The following is a 14,245-nucleotide window of genomic DNA, read 5'->3' on the forward strand; positions in this document are numbered from 1 at the left end:
GTTGTCGGTGCTATCCTTAGCGAGGAAATGCGACGGAAAAGCTCCAGTGAGACATCGGGAAATGCTTTGAGTGCAGAGTCTAGAGGAAGAAAAATGGAAAGAGGAAAGAGCTCAGGATATCGCAGTAAATCAAGGAAAGGCAGATCCAAGTCCAGATCGGGGATAGTGTGCTGGAAATGTGGAAAGAAAGGACACCTAAAGAAAGACTGTAGATCTCGGAAGGGAAAAGAAGGAGATGCACAGCAAGAAAACAACCATGAAGCAAATGTGACAGGTGAGGTGTTACAAGATGCTTTGATTATTTCTTTTGAAAATATTACTGATTCTTGGGTGGTAGATTCAGGGGCTTCATTCAATGCCACACCTGATAAGAAATACTTTCATGACTATGTTCAAGGAGATTTTGGACAAGTTCGTCTGGGTGATGATAAACCCTGTAAAATCGTTGGAATGGGTAAGGTTCTTGTAAAACAGCAGAATGGAAACCAATGGCTATTAAAGGAGGTAAGGCATGTTCTAGATCTAAAGAAAAATTTGATTTCAATAGGGCAGTTAGGCGGTGAAGGTTGTGTGACAACTTTCACAGATAAAGCTTGGAAGGTCGCCAAAGGAGCCCTGGTAATAGCAAAAGGCGAAAAGGTTGGTACATTGTATTTATGCAATGGTATTTCTAACTCTGTTAATGCTTTAACTTCCAAAGGAGCAGATGCAACATTATGGCATCATAGGCTCGGACACATGAGTGAAAAGGGGATGAATATTCTTCACTCAAGGAATTTGTTGCCAGGTTTGAAGAATGTTGATTTGGACTTCTGTGAGAATTGCATTTATGGAAAACAGAAGAGAGTCAGATTTCTCAGAGTTGGGAAAGAAAAGAAGAATGAAAAATTAGAGCTTGTGCATACAGATGTATGGGGACCTACTCAGGTATCATCTCTCGGTGGCTCTCGTTATTATGTTACTTTTATTGATGATGCAACTAGAAAAACTTGGATTTATTGTATTAAGAATAAATCTGATGTATTTGATACTTTCAAGAAATGGAAATCTTTGGTTGAGATTGAGACATGAAAGAAATTGAAGTGTCTTAGATTAGACAATAGAGGTGAATATTGCATCAAAGAGTTTGATAGGTACTGTTCAGAGCATGGAATTCGCAGAGAGAAGACAATTCCAAGAACACCACAAGAAAATGGTGTGTCAGAAAGGATGAACAGAACAATCATGGAGCGTGCAAGGTGCATGAGATTGCATGCAGGATTGCCTTTACAGTTTTGGGCAGATGCTGTAGATACTGCTATTTATCTAATAAATAGAGGGCCTTCAAGTTCCTTGGATGGTGGTGTTCCAGAGGAAGCATGGACAGGTAAAAAGGTAAACTACTCCTTTTTAAGGCCTTTTTTTTGTGAGGCCTTTGTCCATATTGATAAAGAAAATAGAACAAAGCTTGAGGCAAAGTCAAAGAAATGTACCTTTATTGGATATGGTGTTAATGATTTTGGTTATCGCTTATATGATTATGAAAATCACAAAATCATTAGGAGCGAAGATGTAATATTCAATGAAAAGACCTTGTATAAGAACTAGTTGCAGGAAAAGAAACAGGAAAAGGAAAACAAGGAATACGCAGTTCTTGATGAAATCACTGAAAAGGGAAAGGTGCCTGAAAATAATAATAATCAACAACCACAACAACAACAACCACCACAACAACAACAGGCACCCCAAACACCTGAAAGTGGTGTTAGAAGATCTACCAGGATAAGTAGACCCCTTGAACGATACTCTCCTTCATTATATTATTTATTGTTGACTGATTTTGGTGAACCCGAATGTTATGAAGAAGAAATGCAGGTTGAAAGCAGGAAGAAGTGGGAGGTAGCCATGGAAGAAGAGATGGACTCCTTAATGCATAACCAGACTTGGGATTTAGTCAGGTTGTCTGCAGGAAAAACTACATTGAAGAATAAATGGGTTTACAGGATGAAGGAAGAAAATGGAGGAAAACAGAGGTATAAAGCTAGACTTGTGGTGAAGGGGTTTGCACAGAAGAAAGGTATTGATTTTGATGAAATATTTTCTCCTGTTGTTAAAATGACTTCAATTAGAACTATTTTAAGTCTTGTAGCAACTGAAGATTTGCATCTTGAGCAGTTAGATGTAAAGACAACCTTTCTCCATGGGGATTTGGAGGAAGAGATATATATGCAACAACCACAAGGATATGAGGTGAAAGGGAAGGAGAAACTAGTGTGTAGGTTGAAGAAGAGATTGTATGGCTTAAAACAGGCTCCAAGGCAGTGGTATGTAAAATTTGACAAGTTTATGTCTGAACAAGGTTATACTAGATGTCACTCTGATCATTGTGTTTATCTAAAAAAGCAAAATGATGGAAACTATATTAGATTGTTATTGTATGTGGATGACATGCTTGTTCTAGGATCTAACATGCATGAAATAAATGTACTCAAAATAAAATTGGCAAATTCATTTGCAATGAAGGATTTGGGAGCTGCAAAACAAATCCTTGGTATGAGAATCACTAGAGACAGGAAAAATCGCAAATTAACATTGTCTCAGAATGAGTACATACAAAAGGAGTTGAAAAGATTTAATATGCACAATGCAAAACCAGTTAGTACACCTTTTGCTAGCCATTTCAAACTTAGTAAGGAAATGTGCCCAAAGACCCAAGAAGACATGGATTATATGTCTAAAGTTCCATATGCATCAGTGGTTGGAAGCTTAATGTATGCAATGGTCTGCACAAGGCCTGATATTGCACATGCAGTGGGAGTTGTAAGCAGGTACATGAACAATCCAGGAAAGGAACATTGGATGGCAGTGAAATGGTTTCTCAGATATTTGAAAGGCACCACAAATCAAGCATTATGCTTTGGTGGTTCAAACATATCCCTACAAGGATATGTTGATGCAGATATGGCAGGTGACAGAGATAACAGGAGGAGCACTACAGGATATGTATTTACTGCTGGAAGAACAGCTGCCAGTTGGGTTTCAAAAATCCAAAGTGTTGTTGCACTTTCAACAACAGAAGCAGAGTATGTTGCTGCTAGAGAGGCTAGTAAAGAAATGATTTGGTTACAAAGGTTTATGGGTGAGTTGGGTAAGGAGCATGTTATGGGCACGTTATACAGTGATAGCCAAAGTGCCATTCATCTTCAAAGAACTCAGCATTTCATTCCAGGACCAAACACATACAGCTCAAGTATCATTTCATACGATCAGTGTTGGAAGATGGAGAGTTGAAGCAGGAAAAGATACACACTAGCCAAAATCCTGCAGATATGCTAACAAAAGTTGTAACCAGGGAGAAAATGAGAACATGCTCAGTTTCAATTGGTCTTCAAGGATGACGATGAAGATGAGAAACAGCCAGGTCCAAAGAGGAGTCATTGTCCAGCAAATGAAGCAGCGGTGGAGTTGCTACAATCATTCTCCAAGTGGGAGATTGTTGTGTGTGGAGCATGATTGTTCAGAGGTCTTTGTTTCAGCCGGATGTATGCCCCAGGAAGTTTTGTACACCCCTCCATGCAGTGGGGTGCGGGGGGGACTTGTCCCCCCCGCGGGGGTCCTGGGGGGCCCATCCCCCCCGGTTGGGGGGTCCGGGGGCTCAGGGGCAGCACCCCCGAAGCCAAAAATAAATGTAAAATTGCCTTGTAAAAGTATAGTAATTTCTAGTCAATCTAGGCCATTCATTAGGCGGATGATCTGACGGTAGAACTTATGTTTAGTTTAGGGTTTTTTTTCCCTAGAAGGCAACCCCTCTATTTGTATGAGGGTATTGTATTTGAGGCTGTGAAATAGTTGTGTATTGTGTGAGTGAGAAACAGAGAAGTGAGACTGTGAGAGAAAACAGAGGATATTACAGCGGATTTTCTGTAGGTTGTGTCTCTTCATTTTGCTGGATAATAGAAAGGAAAGACTAGCTGTTCAGGGTGGACATAGCCCAAACTGGGTGAACCACATATATCTGTGTCTCTCTTGTTTTGTGTGTTTTCTGTGTTTATATTTCTGCAATATTTTATGTGTTCCATTGCTCCGTAATATATAATTTTCTAACAATTCGTGAGGTTTTCTTCTCACTTCCTTCATTCTTCTTTCCAGCTCTTGCAACAAAGTCAACAAGCTTTCTTTCCTTCGTTGCTTGAGTCACACTCCCAAGTCCTCTTTGCTCCACATCATCATGCTTCACATTCGGGTCTTTGGGATACAAAGTCATAGAAGCCATCCTTGGTCTATATCCCAAGCAACTCCTTCTATTCATCGGTACCATCATGGTCTTCCCTTCAGCTGTGATCAAGAGAATGTCCCGGTCCACCATTGGTATGGATTGTGCAAGCTCCATAAAGTCGATCTCCAACACCATAGAATGATCATCCATGTCCACAACTCTCAAGTCCAACTTTCCAAACCACGATCCTAATTTTACTTGAGTGTCCTTCAACACCCCATCAACAGCTCTAATGGTAGAGTTGACTGCTTTGAAAGCACTCCATTCCCTCTCCATCTTTGCTTTCTTCCCAAAAGACTTTGCTACCTTCTTGCTTACTAAGCTATGAGGAGCCCCTGTATCCACCAAATCTGCAAATCTCTTGCCCTTCACGGTCACTTGCACAAAACTTAGCTTCAAGGAATCACCTCCCTTTGTTGGCTTTGTCTTGTGCCTCAAATCAGCAACCTTCTTCAAGAATTCGGCCTCAGAAGTGTCAATTGGCTCATGCTCCATCTTGACATTCCTCCTAAGGTACTTCACCTCCTTGCTTGGCTCCTCTAAGCAACTCGATCCTGGCCCAGCTTGACTTCCTTCAAGCTTGCCCTTCATCGCATCTTGCTCAAGTGCACCAACCAAGTGTCCACTGACCAAGTTCATAGAACTAAACTTCCGAATGTCCTCTGGATGTTCTCGGTAGTGAGTTCCCAACCTGTCAATGTAGTCGAGCTCTTCCTTCTCAATCACAACAACCTTCTTACCAAGAATCTTCTTCTTTATCTCTTCCTCAATTTGCTTGATTTCGGCTTCCACCCTGGCACTTTCCTTCCTCAACCGGGCTCTTTCATCAAAGAGCTCTTGAAGATCAAGACCACTTCGTTGGATCTCCTCATCAAGTTCCTTGAGTCCAACATTTGTCGTACTTCTTCATTGGCTCTTGAGTTCTTCAAGTTCCCTCTTTAGTTCCGAACAACTCTCTCGAATCTTCATGTTCTCGGCCTTCATCGAAACCCATTCAGAACTCCATTGACTCATATGTTCCAACACTTCGTACCGGAGAGCTTTAACTGCACTATGGCTAGATTCACCTTTTGTAGGTTCATCTACCATCACTGCCTTTTCAGCCTTCTCCATGTTCACCGAGTCACCTGCAACCTGAACCAACCCTTGTTCCACTTCGTGTGAAACGGTTTCCTTCACCTACAAGTTCCTGTCATGAGCAACCCTGCTCAACAACTTCACCGAACCGAAGCTCCGATACCACCTGTCACGCCCCTACACCTGCGGTAGTCTTCCAACCGCTTGTAGCAAGGTGCGGCACCACCGAATGCTTTCTTTTCACCAATACTAACATTCGTGGACTACGCCTACTTTCACATTAACATACTTAGCTTGTGTTGCGCAACTAAGTAAAAGCAATTATCCTTTATACTTAATGAAGCCCACACTCATTCATTATCATCATGCAATTATACCGAGAACAATAAAAATTGCAACAAGTATAAAGGGGAGGGGCAACTCCCCGTAATGTGAGTCCGCCCGACAATTTTATTAAGAATATCATATTTACAACACAAGTGTGTCTTGGCCGAACCAAGTCTCACACTTAGACAAATTTACAAAGATAAGCAACCTGCTCTTACAATCATGTGCACCCTTGCACAAAGAGAAGTGCTCACCTAAGCCACTTATTCCTCTCTACCAAGTCCTGCACAAATCTGCATACAAACCGTACCCCGGCACACTTGCCTACACCTCAACCGGCACAAGAATATACCAAATCTGCACTTGGATAGTGCGCATGAGATGTGCGCATCTCCTATCTCCTCTTACGCAGACTTACTCCTCTTCCTTATGCGTAGAAGTGATGAGAGTTTTTTGTTCAAATGAGATTAAAGCTCCTCACATATATACCAAACCTTGCGTAGGTTTCAAGGGGTGTGTAGCCCCATGGCCGACCCCCAAAGTTGTCAACGCATGCCCACATGTTTATGTTTACAGGTCGGCTTTGCACATTCTTTAACCATCGTATATATATGCGTTAGCCCAACACTTAGTTGCATAAGTGTTTTCCCTAACGTCGCATATATCGTCGCATTCCTTCGCACATAATGTCACACCAGTCGCACATTTCCTCCGCACGCCCGTGCGCCCGCCCACGCTCGTGCACGACTCGCCGGTGCCCCTCACACTCTCTCCCGAAGGCCTTACAGGGTCGTTCGGGCAGGTCATTCGGGCGAGGGCGCACCCAGGCGAACGAGCCCGTATCAAAAATGTTAAGTTGTGACTCGATATTGGCTTTGTGCACATTCGTGCAGCTCGTTTGCCCGGCTCTCCCTTGTCGCTTCGTTTCGGTCGTTCGGGCAGGTCGTTTGAGGGTGTCCGTGTGAACTCGTTCGGGCGGGTCGTTCAAGCGAGAGCGCACCCGGGCAAACGAGCCTGTATCAAAAATGCTAAGTTGTGACGTGAGGTTGGCTTTGTGCACGTTCGTGCAGCTTGTTTGCCTGGCTCTCCCTTGTGGGTTAGTTTCGGTCGTTCGGGCGGGTCGTTCGGGCGAGGGCGCGCCCGAGCGAACTAGCCCATATCAAAAATGCTAAGTTGTGACCCGAGGTTGGCTTTGTGCACGTTCGTGTAGCTGGTTTGCCCGACTCTCCCTTGTCGCTTCGTTTCGGTCGTTCGGGCGGGTCGTTTGAGGGCGTCCGTGTGAACTCGTTCGGGCGGGTCGTTCGGGCGAGGGCACGCCCGAGCGAACGAGCCCGTATCAAAAATGCTAAGTTGTGACCCGAGGTTGTCTTTGTGCACATTCGTGCAGCTCGTTTGCCCGCCTCTCCCTTGTCGGTTCGTTTCGGTCGTTCGGGCGCCCATGCAAAATCGTTCGGGTGGGTCATTTGAGGGCGTCCGTGGGAACTCGTTCGGGCAGGTCGTTCAGGCGAGGGTGCGCACGGGTGAATGAGCCCGTATCAAAAAATGCTAAGTTGTGACCTGAGGTTGGCTTTTTGCACGTTCGTGCAGCTCGTTTTCCCAGCTCTCCCTTGTTGCTTCGTTTCGGTCGTTCGGGCGCCCATGTAAAATCGCTCAGGCGGGTCGTTTGAGGGCGCCCATGTGAACTCGTTTGGGCGAGGGCGCGCCCGGGTGAAGGAGCCCATATCAAAAATGCTAAGTTATGACTTGAGGTTGGCTTTGTGCAAGTTCGTGCAACTCGTTTGCCCAGCTCTCCCTTGTCGCTTCGTTTCGTTCGATCGGGCGGGTCGTTTGAGGGGGCCCGTGTGAACTCGTTCGGGCGGGTCGTTCGGGTGAGGGCGCGCCCGGGCGAACGAGCCCGTATAAAAAATGCTAAGTTGTGACCTGAGGTTGGCTTTGTGCACGTTCGTGCAACTAGTTTTCCCGGCTCTCCCTTGTTGCTTCGTTTCGTTCGTTCGGGCGGGTCGTTCGGGCGAGGGCGCGCCTGGGCGAACGAGCCCATATAAAAAATGCTAAGTTGTGACTCGAGGTTGGCTTTGTGCATGTTCGTGCAGCTCGTTTGCCCGACTCTCGCTTGTCGCTTCGTTTCGGTCGTTCAGGCGCCCATGTAAAATCGTTCGGGCGGGTCGTTTTAGGGCACCCATGTGAACTTTTTCGGGTGGGTCGTTCGGGCGAGGGTGCGCCTGGGCGAATGAGCCCGCATCAAAAATGCTAAGTTGTGACCCGAGGTTGGCTTTGTGCACGTTCGTGCAGCTCGTTTGCCTGGCTCTCCCTTGTCGCTTCGTTTCGGTCGTTCGGGCGCCCATGCAAAATTGTTCGGGCGGGTCGTTTGAGAGCGCCCATGTGAACTCATTCGGGCGGGTCGTTCGGCCGAGGGCACGCCCGGGCGAATGAGCTTGTATCAAAAATGCTAAGTTGTGACCCGAGGTTGGCTTCTTGCACGTTCGTGCAGCTCGTTTGCCTGGCTCTCCCTTGTCGCTTCGTTTCGGTCGTTCGGGCGCCCATGCAAAATCGTTCGGGCGGGTCGTTTGAGGGCGCCCGTGTGAACTCGTTTGGGCGGGTTGTTCGGGCGAGGGCGCGCCCAGGTGAACGAGCCCATATCAAAAATACTAAATAGTGTCCCGAGGTTGGCTTTGTGCACGTTCGTGCAGCTCGTTTGCCCAGCTCTCCCTTGTCGCTTCGTTTCGGTCGTTCGGGCGCCCATGCAAGATTGTTCGTGCAGGTCGGTTGAGGGTGGCCGTGTGAACTCATTCGGGCGGGTCGTTCGGGCGAGGGCGCGCCCGGGCGAACAAGCCCGTATAAAAAATGCTAAGTTGTGACCCGAGGTTGGCTTTGTGCACGTTCGTGCAGCAAGTTTGCCCGGCTCTCCCTTGTCGCTTCGTTTCGGTCGTTCGGGCGGGTCATGTGAGGGTGTACTTGTGAACTCGTTTGGGTGAGGGCGCGCTCGGGCTAATGAGCCCGTATCAAAAAATGCTAAGTTGTGACCCGAGGTTGGGTTTGTGCACGTTCGTGCAGCTCGTTTGCCCGGCTCTCCCTTGTCGCTTTGTTTCGGTTGTGCGGGGTGCCCATGAAAATTTGTTGGGGCGAGGGCACGCATGGGCCAACAAGCCCGTATCAAAAATGCTAAGTTGTGACCCGAGGTTGGCTTTGTGCATGTTCGTGCTGCTCGTTTGCCCGGCTCTCCCTTTTCGCTTCGTTTCGGTCGTGCGGGGGCCCATGCAAATTACAGATCATCCGAGCGACAAGTTTTCTTTCCGTGTGAAAGGTGGGTTGGTAATTGAGTTGTGTTTTCACGTTTGCCTGAACGATGGCCTTGCGTCGTTTGTGGGGTGGCCGATTTTCATCTTCTCTCCATCCCCACTTGGTAGCGCATGAGCGGTAATGTTGGCCACACTCATCTTGGGAGGCATATGTGAACAATTCCCCTTCTGCTTTCCAAGTTCTTGGAGTTGTATGGGCTATTGTGGTGTGGCTCCCTGGCTCGTCCTGGTCCCCCTCATGCCCCTCCAGATGATACCAGCGACAGGTTTTCTTTCCGTGTGAAAGGTGGGTTGGTAATTGAGTTGTGTTTTCGCGTGTGCCTGAACAATGGCCTTGGGTTGTTTGTAGGGTTGCCGATTTTGATCTTCTCCCCATCCCCACTCGGTAGCGCATGAGCGGTAATGTTGGCCACACTCATCTTGGGAGGCATATGTGAACAATTCCCCTTCTGCTCTCCAAGTTCTTGGAGCTCTATGGGCTGTTTTGGTGTGGCTCCCTGGCTCGTCCTGGTCCTCGCGTGCCCCTCCAGATGATACCAGCGACAGGTTTTCTTTCCGTGTGAAATGTGGGTTGGTAATCGAGTTGTGTTTTTGGGTTTACTTGAACGATGGCCTTGGGTCGTTTGTAGGGCTTCCGATTTTCATCTTCTCTCCATCCCCACTCGGTAGCGCATGAGCGGTAATGTTGGCCATGCTCGTCCTGGGAGGCATATGTGAACAATTCCCCTTCCGCTCTCCAAGTTCTTGGAGCTGTATGGGCTATTTTGTTGTGGCTCCCTGGCTCGTCCTGGTCCCCTCGTCCCCCTCCAGATGATACCAGCGACAGGTTTTCTTTTCATGTGAAAGGTGGGTTTGTAATCGAGTTATCGTCTTGGTCCCCGCCTGCCCCTCCAGATGATACCAGGAAGAGGTTTTCTTTCCGTGTGAAAGGTGGGTTGGTAATCGAGTTGTGTTTTTGGGTTTGCCTGAACGATGGCCCTGGGTCATTTGTAGGGCTTCCGATTTTCATCTTCTCTCCATCCCCACTCGGTAGCGCATGAGCGGTAATGTTGGCCATGCTCGTCCTGGGAGGCATATGTGAACAATTCCCCTTCCGCTCTCCAATTTATTGGAGCTGTATGGGCTGTTGTGGTGTGGCTCCCTGGCTCGTCCTGGTCCCCTCGTCCCCCTCCAGATGATACTAGCAACAGGTTTTCTTTCTGTGTGAAAGGTGGGTCTGTAATCGAGTTGTCGTCTTGTTCCCTGCGTGCCCCTCCAGATGATAGCAGCAAGAGGTTTTATTTCCATGTGAAAGGTGGGTTGGTAATCGAGTTGTGTTTTCGGGTTTGCCTGAATGATGGCCTTGGGTCGTTTGTAGGGCTTCCAATTTTCATCTTCTCTCCATTCCCACTCGGTAGCGCATGAGCGGTAATGTTGGCCATGCTCGTCGTGGGAGGCATATGTTAATGATTCCCCTTCCGCTCTCCAAGGTCTTGGAGCTGTAGGGGCTGTTGTGGTGTGGCTCCCTGGCTCGTCCTGGTCCCCTCATCCCCCTCCAGATGATACTAGCGACAAGTTTTCTTTCCATGTGAAAGGTGGGTTGGTAATCGAGTTGTCGTCCTGGTCCCTGCGTGCCCCTCCAGATGATACTAGCAAGAGGTTTTCTTTTCGTGTGAAAGGTGGGTTGGTAATCGAGTTGTATTTTCAGGTTTGCCTGAACGATGGCCTTGGGTCATTTGTAGGGCGGCCGCTTTTCATCTTCTCTCCATCCCCACTCGGTAGCGCATGAGCGGTAATGTTGGCCAGGCTCGGCCTGGGAGGCATATGTGAACAATTCCCCTTCCGCTCTCCAAGTTCTTGGAGCTGTAGGGGCTGTTGTGGTGTGGCTCTGTGGCTCGTCTTGGTCCCCTCATGCCCCTCCCGATGATACCAGCGACAGGTTTTCTTTCCGTGTGAAAGGTGGGTTAGTAATCGAGTTGTGTTTTCACGTTTGCCTGAACGATGGCCTTGGGTCATTTGTAGGGCGGTCGATTTTCATCTTCTCTCCATCCCCACTCTGTAGCGCATGAGCGGTAATGTTAGCCATGCTCATCTTGGGAGGCATATGTGATCAAATCCCCTTCCGCTCTCCAAGTTCTTGGAGCTGTAGGGGTTGTTGTGGTTTGGCTCCCTGGCTCGTCTTGGTCCCCTTGTACCCCTCCAGATGATACCAGCGACATGTTTTCTTTCCATGAGAAAGGTGGGTTGGTAATCGAGTTGTGTTTTTGGGTTTGCCTGAACGATGGCCTTGGGTCATTTGTAGGGTGTCTGATTTTCATCATCTCTCCATCCCCACTCGGTAGCGCATGAGCGGTAATCTTGGCCATGCTCGTTTCGGTAGGCATACGTGAACAATTCCCCTTTTGCACTCCAAGTTCTTGGCGCTGTATGGGTTGTTGTGGTGTGGCTCCTTGGCTTGTCTTGGTCCCCCTCGTGCCCCTCCAGAAGATACCGGTGACAGGTTTTCTTTTCATGTGAAAGGTGGGTTGGTAATCGAGTTGCTTTGTCGGGTTTGCCCGAACGATGGCCTTGGGTCATTTGTAGGGCGGCCGATTTTTGTCTTCTCTCCATCCCCGCTCGGTATCACATGAGCGGCAATGTGGGCCATGCTCATCCCCATCCCTCTTTCCCATCCCAACAATAAGAATGTTGAATGTTTCCTCGGCGCTCCTTTGAGCCTTCATTGTTGCGGTCCCAGATGGAAGCCCCAAAACTCCGTCATTGCCTATGTCGCTATCGTGCCCCTCAGTTGTTGCGAATAGAGAATTTTGATTGGGTTGGGCAGCCATTTGTGGCTCCATTGAAATTGGCTCCTTGTTATATTGTTCACCTCCTCCCTATTTGGTGTGGAGGGTTTTGCTTTTCATGTGAAAGGTGGGTTGGTAATTGAGTTGGTTTTTCGGGTTTGCCTCAAGAATGGCCTTGGGTCGTTTGTAGGGTGTCCGATTTTCATCTTCTCTCCATACCCACTTGGTAGCGCATGAGCAGTAATGTTGGCCATGCTTGTCCTTGGAGGCATATGTGAACAATTCCCCTTCTGCTCCAAGTTTTGGGAGTTGTATGGGTTGTTGTGGTGTGGCTCCTTGTGATGGCTAGCCTCTTCATTGTTCGGCTGTTTATGGTGCCGGTGTCTTGTGCTTGTACTCTTTCCGTGTTGGCATTGTCGGTTGAGATGCATACATTTAAGAGGGACGTGGAAGGGTTTTGGTTGTAAAGCACCTACCCTCCCTCTTGCTTGCTTTTTCCATCGGGCGATGTGAGGTGCTGTTCTCCTTGTTGTAAAGTCAAGGGTTGGCATTCCTTTCAAAGTGCACATCGTTCGTGTTTGCGTTGGCTTTGAGGTTTTGATAGATGTGTTGGCCCATATGTTTGATCAAGGGGTCGGCTTTTCCCTTGCATCTTGCGTGCGTGGCAGGCTTTTGCGGTTGGAAATGTTAAGTCACAACGTTTATGGGCATTTGTTGTTTCAATTGTGTATGCGCTTGTGGTCCAATGGGGAGGAGGCTTGCTACTATAGTCATCGATGGTGGGGGCTATTTGGAAGAAGGATTTCGAGGTGGAATGCTTCGAACTCCCTCCTTTGCATGGAGGTGGCCGTAGGGGAAAATTATTCATCGTCCGGCCGGTAAAGCGTGGGAAATCTCCTAGGTTGCCTGTACGTAGGGTGCGTGGGGTGCAGAGCTGCCCGATCCCTCCTCCTGTTCGGATATGTTTCCTTGTATTGTGTAGTGACCGTCTTGATTTTAATTTACTTCCTCCCTTTGCCTTCGCATCATGGTTGCCACAGGTGGTCAAGTGATCGAGGTCCACCATTTCTGCTGGTGCGGGTGGACTCCTACATGGCCTCGGTGTGTGGCCTGGAGGGTCGAGGGGCATTTCTAAGAGAGGTTGTGGGCTGGGTTGGTCTTGTTGTTTTGTTTCCTTCCGTTTCCTTTGCATTGAGGCTGCCATAGGCGATCATGCGATCGAGTTCCATCGTTGCTGTTGTCTGGGTGGACTCCTAGGTGGCCTCTCTGAAGGGAGGGTTGGGGGGCACTTGTTGTTTCAATTGTGTATGCGCTCGTGGTTCAATGGGGAGGAGGCTTGCTACTATAGTCATCGATGGTGGGGGCTATTTAGAAGAAGGATTTCGAGCCCGCGGCTTTCTCCAGCGTTTAGTGTCGGCCAGTGACAACTCCTCTTTGGAGTTTGATTCTTTGACCCCCGTTGACTCTCTCGCTAGGAAGGTTGTTGGGTGTTTTGTACACGGAGGGGTGCAATAGCAGGGTGGGTTTGTGTTATGGGCAACAGGCTATTTGTTGCTTGAAGCCTTGTGCTGCTGGGTTGGGGGGTTGTTTGCCTCTCAGTGACGTGCTCCAGACACTGGTCTCATCGTGGCCCTCGTCTTTTCTATTGGTCAATTTTGGGTTGTGATTTATTTGCTTGGTTGTTTGCTATGTTGTAAAGCTGGAAAGGGTGTTGTGCTGAATGCATGCGGGAGGGTGTGAAGAGGTGGGACGCTTTTTTGATTGGGTGCCTTGTTTGATTTCTTTTTGGTTAGCGGACATCTTGCTCGGCGTGCTGTTGAGCTTCTCTCTTTTCTTGGGATCTTTGTTTCTTTGGTGTTGTGGGATTTTTGTGGATTGGTGTTTGGGAAGGACAAAAAGCAGTGCGAGTTCCCAGGGTGGCCACCCTAGTCCTTCTCGATCGCCGTCCCCTGCAGTTCCCCCCTTTTTCCAAAGCCGGGGGTTTGGGAAGCTTGTTCTCTGTTTGAGCCTACCCTTGTGAGCCGGTAGCCATGTTTGATATCTCTTGCTTTCCTGTTGTTTTCTTCCCTTCTTGCTTTTGGCCCCTTAGCTTTACGGAGAAAAGGTGGGATTGTTGTGGGTTGGTGTTCAGGAAGGACGAAAAGCAGTGCGAGTTCTAAGGGTTGCCACCCTAGTCCTTCTCGATCGCCGTCCCCTGCAGTTCCCCCCCTTTTTGCGAAGGCGCGGGGGTGGGGAAGCTTGTTCCCTGTTTGAGCCTCCCCCTGTGAGTCGGTGGACACGTTTGATATCTCTCTTTCTTTCATGTTGTTTTCTTCCCTTCTTTTGGCCCCTAGCTTTACAGAGAAAAGGTGGGATTGTTGTGGATTGGTGTTCGGGAAGGATGAAAAGCAGTGAGAGTTCCCAGGGTGGCCACCCTAGTCCTTCTCGATCGTCGTCCCCTGTAGTTCCCCCCTTTTTGCGAAGGCAAGGGGTTGGGGAAGCTTGTTCTCTATTTGGAGCCTCCTCCCCTTGTGAGCCGGTAGCCA

The sequence above is a fragment of the Pinus tabuliformis genome, chromosome 9 (genome assembly GCF_031772625.1).
Source record: "Pinus tabuliformis cultivar Carrire ecotype Pingquan chromosome 9, CPIR1, whole genome shotgun sequence".
NCBI classification, from domain to species: Eukaryota; Viridiplantae; Streptophyta; class Pinopsida; order Pinales; family Pinaceae; genus Pinus; species Pinus tabuliformis.